This window comes from Bactrocera neohumeralis, unplaced genomic scaffold, assembly GCF_024586455.1.
Source record: "Bactrocera neohumeralis isolate Rockhampton unplaced genomic scaffold, APGP_CSIRO_Bneo_wtdbg2-racon-allhic-juicebox.fasta_v2 ctg5232, whole genome shotgun sequence".
In the NCBI taxonomy this organism is placed as follows: Eukaryota; Metazoa; Arthropoda; class Insecta; order Diptera; family Tephritidae; genus Bactrocera; species Bactrocera neohumeralis.
The window spans coordinates 43,092-51,549 of NW_026092182.1; the positions used below are offsets into that span (position 1 = coordinate 43,092).

General features: G+C 54.6%; 2 pseudogenes; both read right to left on the reverse strand.

Annotated features, from left to right (window-relative positions):
- Positions 1–5,065: 5,065 nt before the first annotated feature.
- Positions 5,066–5,980, reverse strand: LOC126767298 (uncharacterized; annotated as a pseudogene).
- A 648-nt stretch (positions 5,981–6,628) lies between these two features.
- LOC126767299 (uncharacterized) lies at positions 6,629–8,438 on the reverse strand (annotated as a pseudogene).
- Between the last annotated feature and the right edge of the window lie 20 nt (positions 8,439–8,458).

An 8,458-nucleotide genomic window follows, 5' to 3' on the forward strand; every position in this document is an offset into this window, starting at 1 on the left:
CCGCGTGACCGATTCATCTTCTTCTTGCTTGTTCAAAGATATGCAGCACATTGTTGTTCCTCAACGATCTAAAGCCCGAGCATACTAGGCAGTGAAACGGCCCAAGGTACACCAAAGACCAAAAAAAAAAACATGACCGACTCCACAAATGGAAAAAAGAAGTGAACGATAACAAGGCTAGATCACTACTTGCTGGTGAGTTTCTTCTTCCTTCAATAGGCATCCCAGCACACCATGCAGTACCGGCCTCCGTCCATGTTCGGTTGGTTGGTGGCGTACGTCATGACGTTTTGTGCGCGCAGCGGTCCATCGCACCCGTCGTGGAATCACGGAGAATAGGCCGCTTGACAGGTTTTTGGACACTTTTGCTCGCTGGCCAGGTGCAATCCGTCGTTTATCCTCCTCAACGACATCCTTCACAAAGTGCTTGCAGAGAAGAGGGGTCGGCTCGGGGATTGCCAGTCATCGCGTTACGATTGACGTACTGCTTCTGCGAGAAGATGAAGCTCACCAGGTCAGGGTTGATAGCGTCCCCGGTGGCTTGCCTGCAGAAATCAGCGACCAAAGGGACTGCCTCGGCTGCGCCAGCCTCTTCGTTTTGCCATGAAGAGCGTCGGCAACGTTCTGAGCAACACTTTTGTCACGAAGGGCCTCTGAAACAGCACCAAGGTGTTTGGCAAAGGTGTTTCGTGCATTGAGGGTGCCAAGCAAACCCATCCATTGTGAAAAGCGCTTTGGTCACCAGTTCCGAGGAGGTGTGGACTTTGATTGGTAGGACTGCTCCGCCTTGCTCGTTGTTTTTGCTGCCTGCCACCGCCTTTGTCATGTTTTCAGGGTGTCAGCGACGGTTTTCGCAGCCTCCAAGAATAATGAGCGTGCTCCATAAAGCTTCTGAGCGACCTCACACTCGTTGTCTGACGAAGGTCGGCTGTTTATCATGTCACCATTTGCAAGGAACACCATTCGGTTGTCGCGGTCATCCTTGTCTTGTCCATTAGGAATGGGAAAGAGCGATGGGCGCAGCACACCGCTGCCCACGAACACTCATTGATGAACGAGGGAGCGGGGGTGCAATCTCCGGTATCCCGGTGAAGCGCATTGTTCTTCGCATCCTCTTCGACGACGTCATAGTCATACCACAAATCGCTGATGCGGTGAAACATCTCGTAAGTTGGTAGGAGGTTTGCGTGGCTGCGCCGAAGTGCGAGCTTCAGCGCGCGGGACAGAGCATGGTGCCGCCCTGTTCAAGGAGGTTGCGCCACATTGCCACGCGAAGAGTCAGTTCGGTGCTTTGCAGGTAGGCATCGTTCAACAGGGAGGACCACGTGCTCACCTCACGCGCGACATCGCCATTAGGGGTAGTGCTTGTAGGGTTCACGCTCTTGCACAGCGCCCACGCGCTGCGGAACTGCGCGCGGAGCCACTCCGCTTTGGGTGGCGACATATGCCGTCCAAGATTGAAATCCGTCTCGTACACGTCCTCGATGCAGATGCGGTAGAAACGCGATCGCGGAGAATGATGGCGTCTGTTTCGTTGTCCACGGTCCAGCCAAGCGCTTTCTTTGTCGTTATTGTGGCAGGGTCGTTGCTTCTGCAGTCGTGGCGCAGGGAAACGACTTCGTTGTCCCAGTCGAACACCTCTGCGTAGAAGTGAAAAAACTTGCGAATAGCGGCGCCGAGGGCAGCAAGCGGCTCCTTGTCGTCCTGCGGAAAAGGCCAGAGCGGCATGTAAGGGACATCCTTGCAAGCCTCCGTCGTTGGGGCCGCCGGCACCGACGCTGGGTCAACAAAGGTTGCTTGGCCCGAGCGCAAAAGATAGTACACCCAAGGTTACTGACGGCGTAGCTGGTGAGAAAGCCCTGACGGGAATTGTTGACGCCGCGTTGCTTGCTCCATTGTTTTGTGAAGAGGTTACCTGCGCGAAACATGGGGTTTTGCTCCATGTACTTCCGCAAAACCAGCTGTTGCGGACGCCGAACACTCGACACGAAAGATCAAAATCGACAGAGAAGATCTCAGGGAGGCGACAATGCGGTTTCCACCGCTTCGTCGGTTCACCAACGCGCTCGCGACGCGCAAAGACCTGCAGTGCGTCGACGCCGTTAGCAAAACCGTACTCAAGCGCGTTCCTTCTGGACCCCCGTGTTAACTCCTCCACTCGATAGTGCTTCAAGAGTGCCTTGCCAGAGTGGTGCGCAAACTGGCCCATCTTTTCAGCGGTGCTGAATAAAAACTCCACAACGTACTGTTCGCCTTCATGCTGCAGCTCGTGTTGACGCTTGGCATTGCGTTTTCGGCGCACGACTGGTACGCGCGCGTGCACGACGCACTCGAGTTCATTGAACTGAAAGCCACCTTGTCGCAGCCGGCGAGCAAAACCAATGATGGCAGTTTTCTGCGCCGAGACCGAGGGCACACCGGTCTCCGGATTCGTTTTCTCGGAAGGGTGACGGTGTAGTCGGCATCTCCGATGCCGTCCCAAAGTCCCATCGTCACACAACTGCCAAAAAGGAACAGTCGAGATTCACTTGTCTCTTTTTCCAACAGCGCTCTCATTTGCTCAGTTGCTTTCGTAATGACGTTAAACATTTCCTCTCCCCTGTCAGCGTGTGACACTGCCTGGCGCGCGTAGGCGCCAACCTGTAGATTGAGATGGCTGTCATCGCATTCGTCTTTAGCGTCGTCGGCTTCCTTGGTGGCGTCGCCGACGAATGCGGCATCTTCAATGGAGTAGTCCACGTCGCCGTGTTCGTCAGCTATGTGAGCAACCATCGAGCTAGTTACAATGACGTTGCACAGATCACAGAGAACGTAGCCTGCCACTTCGCTTTGAAGTGCTGCAACAACTGACTTTACATCGGCACCCAGCTCTGACTCGTCACTTTGGTCAATGGGACGAGAAGGAATGGTGTTCAACCGTTGTTCCTCACTGTTTGTCTCGTCTGCAGAAGACATGAACTGATGATGAAAAGCAGCGCAATCCAAACAGCAACAATTCAAGGCGCCAAGCACGAAAATCGAAGTGTGCCTGTGCGCTTTACGTGAAGAAAGATGTGTAGCGTATGGCAAGAATATCCTCCCAAAGATGCTCTCGCAAACTGGCGAATATGTGTACACGTACGCCACGGAACGGGGGAAAAACAAGTGTTTGTTTCGGTACTAGGGCGTATTTGACAAGTGTGATTTTTCCTGAGTGTTCTTTACCTTGCCTAAATGTCGCTTTCCACGTTCTGCCTACGCACACGAATATGTACACAGATTGAACACACACACACACGTAAAAAAAAAAAAAAATGATAAAAATGTCGGTGAGAAAAAAAAAGAATAAACTATGAACAAAAAGGAGAGTGAATAAAAAAAGAGAGGTTCAGTCGCGCGAAAGAGAAGGCCGCAGTGAGCAATGCGACGCGCACGCGCGTGTGCCTTAGTTCCGCAAGAGGCTGCCTTGGGCAGCATCCGCTACCCACGTTTAAAGAAGGAAATGCTAGTGACTTCCTCCTCTCTTTGCAGCCTGCATGTCGATCGGTTGATTCATCAAAGATGGACAAACCGCGTGCAAGAAGAAAACGGGAAAAAACAGTAAATAGAAAATGGTGCACTCGGCCGTCGGATGTTGAATGCGGTGGCAGAGATGACTGCGCGAACGATGAGAAAACGCACCCAGTGACGGGAATAGAGCTCCCTTCCCAAAAAAAAAAAAAAAAAAAACCTACGGAAACAAGCGCGGAATGCCACCCTTTCGTTTTTTTTTTTTTTAGCATTTGGCCAGCTTTTTCCTGCGCCTTCTTGTGGTTGCGCTTCTGCAGTTCGCTGGTGGCAGGCATGTCAATGGCCTTCTGGTACCAACTCTTCGCGTCCTCGTACTGGCTCTGTTGGTAATAGCAATCACCGATCATGGTGGCGTTGTGAATGGTGTCACCTTCCTTCGCGGAGGCAAGGAGGTACTTGAGGCATTCCTCGTAGGTAGAGGATGGTGGCTCGGCGAACAGAAGCGAAGCCGCCTTGCGCTCCAGCCAGCTAACCTTGAGAACGGAGAAGCACCAGTTGCCCATGCAATGCAGTGAGGTAGCATCGTGAGGGTTCAGCTCAATGGCCTTGAGAAACTCGTCACGGATTTTGTAGGCGTTGCCAATCTTCTCCTTGGTGCTCACGTTCTGGGCCGAGATGAGAATGCCGAGCCACTTGTGGGAGGCAAAGTTGTTGCCTTCCTCTTTCACAGACTCCTGACAGAGTTCAAGACCCTTCGTGAGGTACGGCGCACGCACCTTTTCGTCGGTTGTCTCTTCTGCCATCTCGTAGTAGGACCGGCCGAGGCGCCAGAGAATCTCAGGGTGATGATTGCCGCCCTCGTAGGCAGCGATGAGGTACTCATGACAGCCCTTGATGTCGGGCTTCGCGAGAATAGCCTCAGACTCTTTGGCGACGGCTTCCCAATCGGCCATTCTCTCTTTCTTGCGGTAGTGGATTCCTTTTTTTTTTTTTTTGAGAGTTAAAAAAACAAAGCTCAGGTAGCCCTGCAAAGCGAAAGCGAAAGAGGCTTTTGGGAAGGAGTATGTGTGTGTGTGTGTGTGTGGGGAGGGGGAGGGGGGGGGAGGAAGAATTCCTTTTTTCTCAGAGATCAAACTACGTGAATAGTTTTTGGAGGAGGGACCGCAATTCAGAGATCGAACTAGGCCACAGTGAAGCGCAAAGCAAAAGGAGTGGTGGTAGACCAAACGACGAATACGCTCTAGGAAAGGTTGCTGCAACCAGCTCCAAAGAGCCGACTTGAATGCGACTGCCCCGCCGACATTTTTCCCGTTCTGCGCGTAGGACAGCAGTTTCTCTGTTTTGCGTGTGCGAGCTTTTTGGGTGACCCCAATAAATGCCCGACACTGTTCCCGCATCCCTTCCTTTCTCTACGAGCACACACACACACACACACACACAGACACACAGACGCGCGTGCACAGTTGGCGTTCAACTCATGTCTCCAAATGGGACATCGGAAAGCCTCTCTTCCCAGACGACGCCAACAACAAGAACAAAAGGAGAGGGCAACCAATGCTGTCACAGCATTCCCTCGTCAATTCCCGAGTTGACCCTCCAATGGCTGCGTCTCAGTCGTGCCAATGTACCTCGCGAGGATGGGCACCAGCGCATCAAAGGCAAAACGGAGCTCATCCGCGCTTCGTGCGCCCATGAGGGTCACTTTCCCCGTGACGAAAACTAAACTCGTGACCACCCACTTATTGTCTTGCGCAGTACCAACCAACTTCACCACGCAGCCGTTGAACCGCTCAGGCTCGTAGCTGCAGTGCACCTCGGACAGTCCCGCGCGCGCTACGGTCGAGACGAAACGTCGCCAGGTCGTTGATGCGCACAGGGTTGCAAACGTTGAAGCGGGCGGAGATGGAGCGGACACGAAAGCGGAATGTTTGAAAGCTCATGTTTAGCGCCTTGCGGACGATGCGGGCGGCGAGCTCGGCCGCCTGGCGCGACTCGCTGATAGAGGCCGCGCCGATAATGGACATGGAACCGCTGCTTCGGATCGTGACAACGGCGTTGGGGTCCTGCAGCCGCATCGTCGCGCTCGCATTTCGTGATTTCGGCATAAACTCCACGTTACGCGCCGCGCAGCTAAGCTTCCGCAAATCGGGGCCTTCCGGGATGGTCGCCTGGGCAAGGACGTTTATCACCACCGGGAACGCGTCGGGTGCCACGTTGGGGAGGTAGAGTTGAACGTTTTCAATGGGAGGTGGCACATCCTCTGGTGATGCGTCGCCGGCTGCTCCCTGTAAGTAGAGAAGGATGAAGCATAGTCGCCTATGACAGTTCTCTGCCGCTTCGAGTTCGGCTCCGCGCCATCCGCGTCGTCTCCGTCGTTGGCAAGCGGAAAACCAGAGTTGACGAACGCGTTCATGTCAGCGCCGCCCTCCGCATTGGCAAAGTTCTCTGCGTCGAAGTCAAACTCACCATCCGAGATGAAGTCGTCATCCATTTTTGTTCCTTTTTCTCGCTTGCTCTAGTTTTCTTGGCGTGTACGTGCCGCTTTGCTATGCCAGTGAGTGCCCACCATCACAGATTTCAAACAGCAGCCCCCGAAAGGAGGAAGAGAAACACGTTTCATCACGTTTAAGCAAAAGGCGCCGATGCACTCCCTTTTGGTTTGCATTGTCACTTCTGCCACGCAGGTGGAGCGGACACGAAAAAGACGAGAGTTTTTTTCCGTTCGTGGAAGTGAAGGTAGCGGTGCGTGTTTTTCGCGGGTACGTTTTTTTTTTTTTTAATAAACTTTCTTCACTTAGGTAAATTGTAATCTGTGAAGCGTCACATCCAAAAAAAAAAAAAAAAGAAGAAGAAAAAAAAGCATTAGACAAATAAAACTGACGGCGACTCAATGTAGCGGTGGGGCAGGGAAAAAAAGGGAGGGAGGGGGGTTGACCGTATTACCGGGTGAGGAAGCAATGCGTCTCTGTACACATGAAAGACAGCATCCGCTAACACACGCACACACGCGCGCAATAGGGAGCATTAGGGTTGGAGATGTAAGAAAGAAAAAAAAAGTGTGAGGTCAACAATTTCGTTTTTGCTACATCTCGTTTTCACGATGCTTCTGCTTTCCTCGTCTATTGCGAGGCTCTTCTGTTCACTGCATTTTTTTTTTTTTGCTTACCGCTGCGTCGTGCGCGGTGTGACCGCGATGGTGTGTGTGTGTGTGATTGTGGCATTCTTCCCGGTCGCTGCCCTCCGCCTCGACGAGGACGCACCGAAAGATTTCGGCCACCGACTCGACATCGCGGCTGCAGTCGCAGGAGGAGTCCTGAGGTGTTGTGATCGTGCGGTCCTCCCATTTGTAACGGATCGGTTTTGTGAAGTTGTGGAAGTCGGATAGCGCGCGCGGAGGCACTTCTCGAGGGATGGGTTCACCAATCTCCCTGCGCGGCGATGAACATTTCGCGCGCGCCACGTCAGAAGAGTCGCCAGACGCCGGCGCGGGGTCGTGGGCCCGATTGTGATCGTGTCCCTCGTTGCCCGTTTCGCCCTCCACGTCGGAGACGCTGGGGCTCGCAGAGAATGTCTCTTTGTAGAGTTGACGGTAGTACTCCGCGCGCGACACCGTCTTTGGGCTACACACAAGGATTGAAATAAAGGTCTCCTGCACCGACAACGACACCTTGGCGAGCTTCTCGAGTTGCTCGGTGGCTTCCTGGACCTGCGTGGCGGTTTGGGTCTCGTGGACAAGCAGGTGCACGTGAAGGGCGTAGCTGTGGCCGTGGCGCATGAGAAAGACGTTGATGTAGCGAATGTTCCACTCTTGCAGACCGGTAGGCGCGCGTGTGAGAGGAGCATTGTTGTCGGCGTCGGCGTCGGCGTTGCGCTCCGCACTAATCGCACCATCGCCGCGCACTCTCAAGTGGAAGTCCTGAAGCCGCTCCCGCACTTGTGCAACCTCCTCCGCGTTCTGGTAGTCAAAGAACTCAAGCACTGAGTCGCGGAACAGCGAGTACCCGATCTGGCAGATGAGAGTGAGACGACAAGGCCGGCGATGCCGTCCACACCGGGGACGCCCATCATCTTTCCCGCAACGCCGACCAGCGCGGCCGCGCCACTCCACGCGTCCGCGCGGTGGTGATACGCGTTCGCGACGACCACGCGCGAGCCAGCTTTCTTCCCCACGCGGCGCGTCCAGTGAAAGAGGAGTTCCTTGCAAATAACCGACGAAGCGGCGATGATCACCATGGTCCACAACACGACGCGCTTGCCAGAGGCCTCGTCAATTTTGGTGACTTCAAAGTGGCTGTGGCCGTGGTGCTCGCCGCCGAGGCTGTGTGCGTGATGGTCACCGTGGTCGTGGCCGTGATCTTCCTGCGTATCTGCACCCTCGTTGTCGCCGCTAGAGGAGACAACGGCCGCTGCCGTGCCTGCTACTGCCGTTGACGTCGCGAGAAAATGCCCTAGATCCTCCAGGCAGCTCTGGGAAGATTGCATTAGCAGCAGAATGCCACCAGCTAGCAAGACGGCAGCCACAAAAACGGCACCGGAGGTCTCGAGACGGCCGATGCCGAAGGAAAGCGGCATCGCGGCAACTTTTTTTTCGCCAGGGAAATCGAAGCGTAGGACACGACATCGGCCACAATATCCGTCAGCGCGTGAAAGCCGTCGGCGACAAGGGCGACGGATCCACCCGACGACCCGAACCACAGTTTTGTCGCGCAGAAAAAGACGTTCGTCGCTCCACCAGCGAGGGTGGCGAGCTGGCACTGGCGCAGGTTGTCGCCTTCAATTTCCTTCTCGATGGCAGCGTGACTGTGATGGTGATGGCCACTGCCGTGGCTGTGGCTGTGGTGATGGATACCGTCGTGGCTTTGGCTGCTGTTGGGAGTGTGCGGCCGCTGCTGGGCCGTCGTGACCACCGAGGCGGCAGCCAGTTTGGCGGGGGAGTACGGCCTTCTCATGAGGGACGCATGGCTCAAAA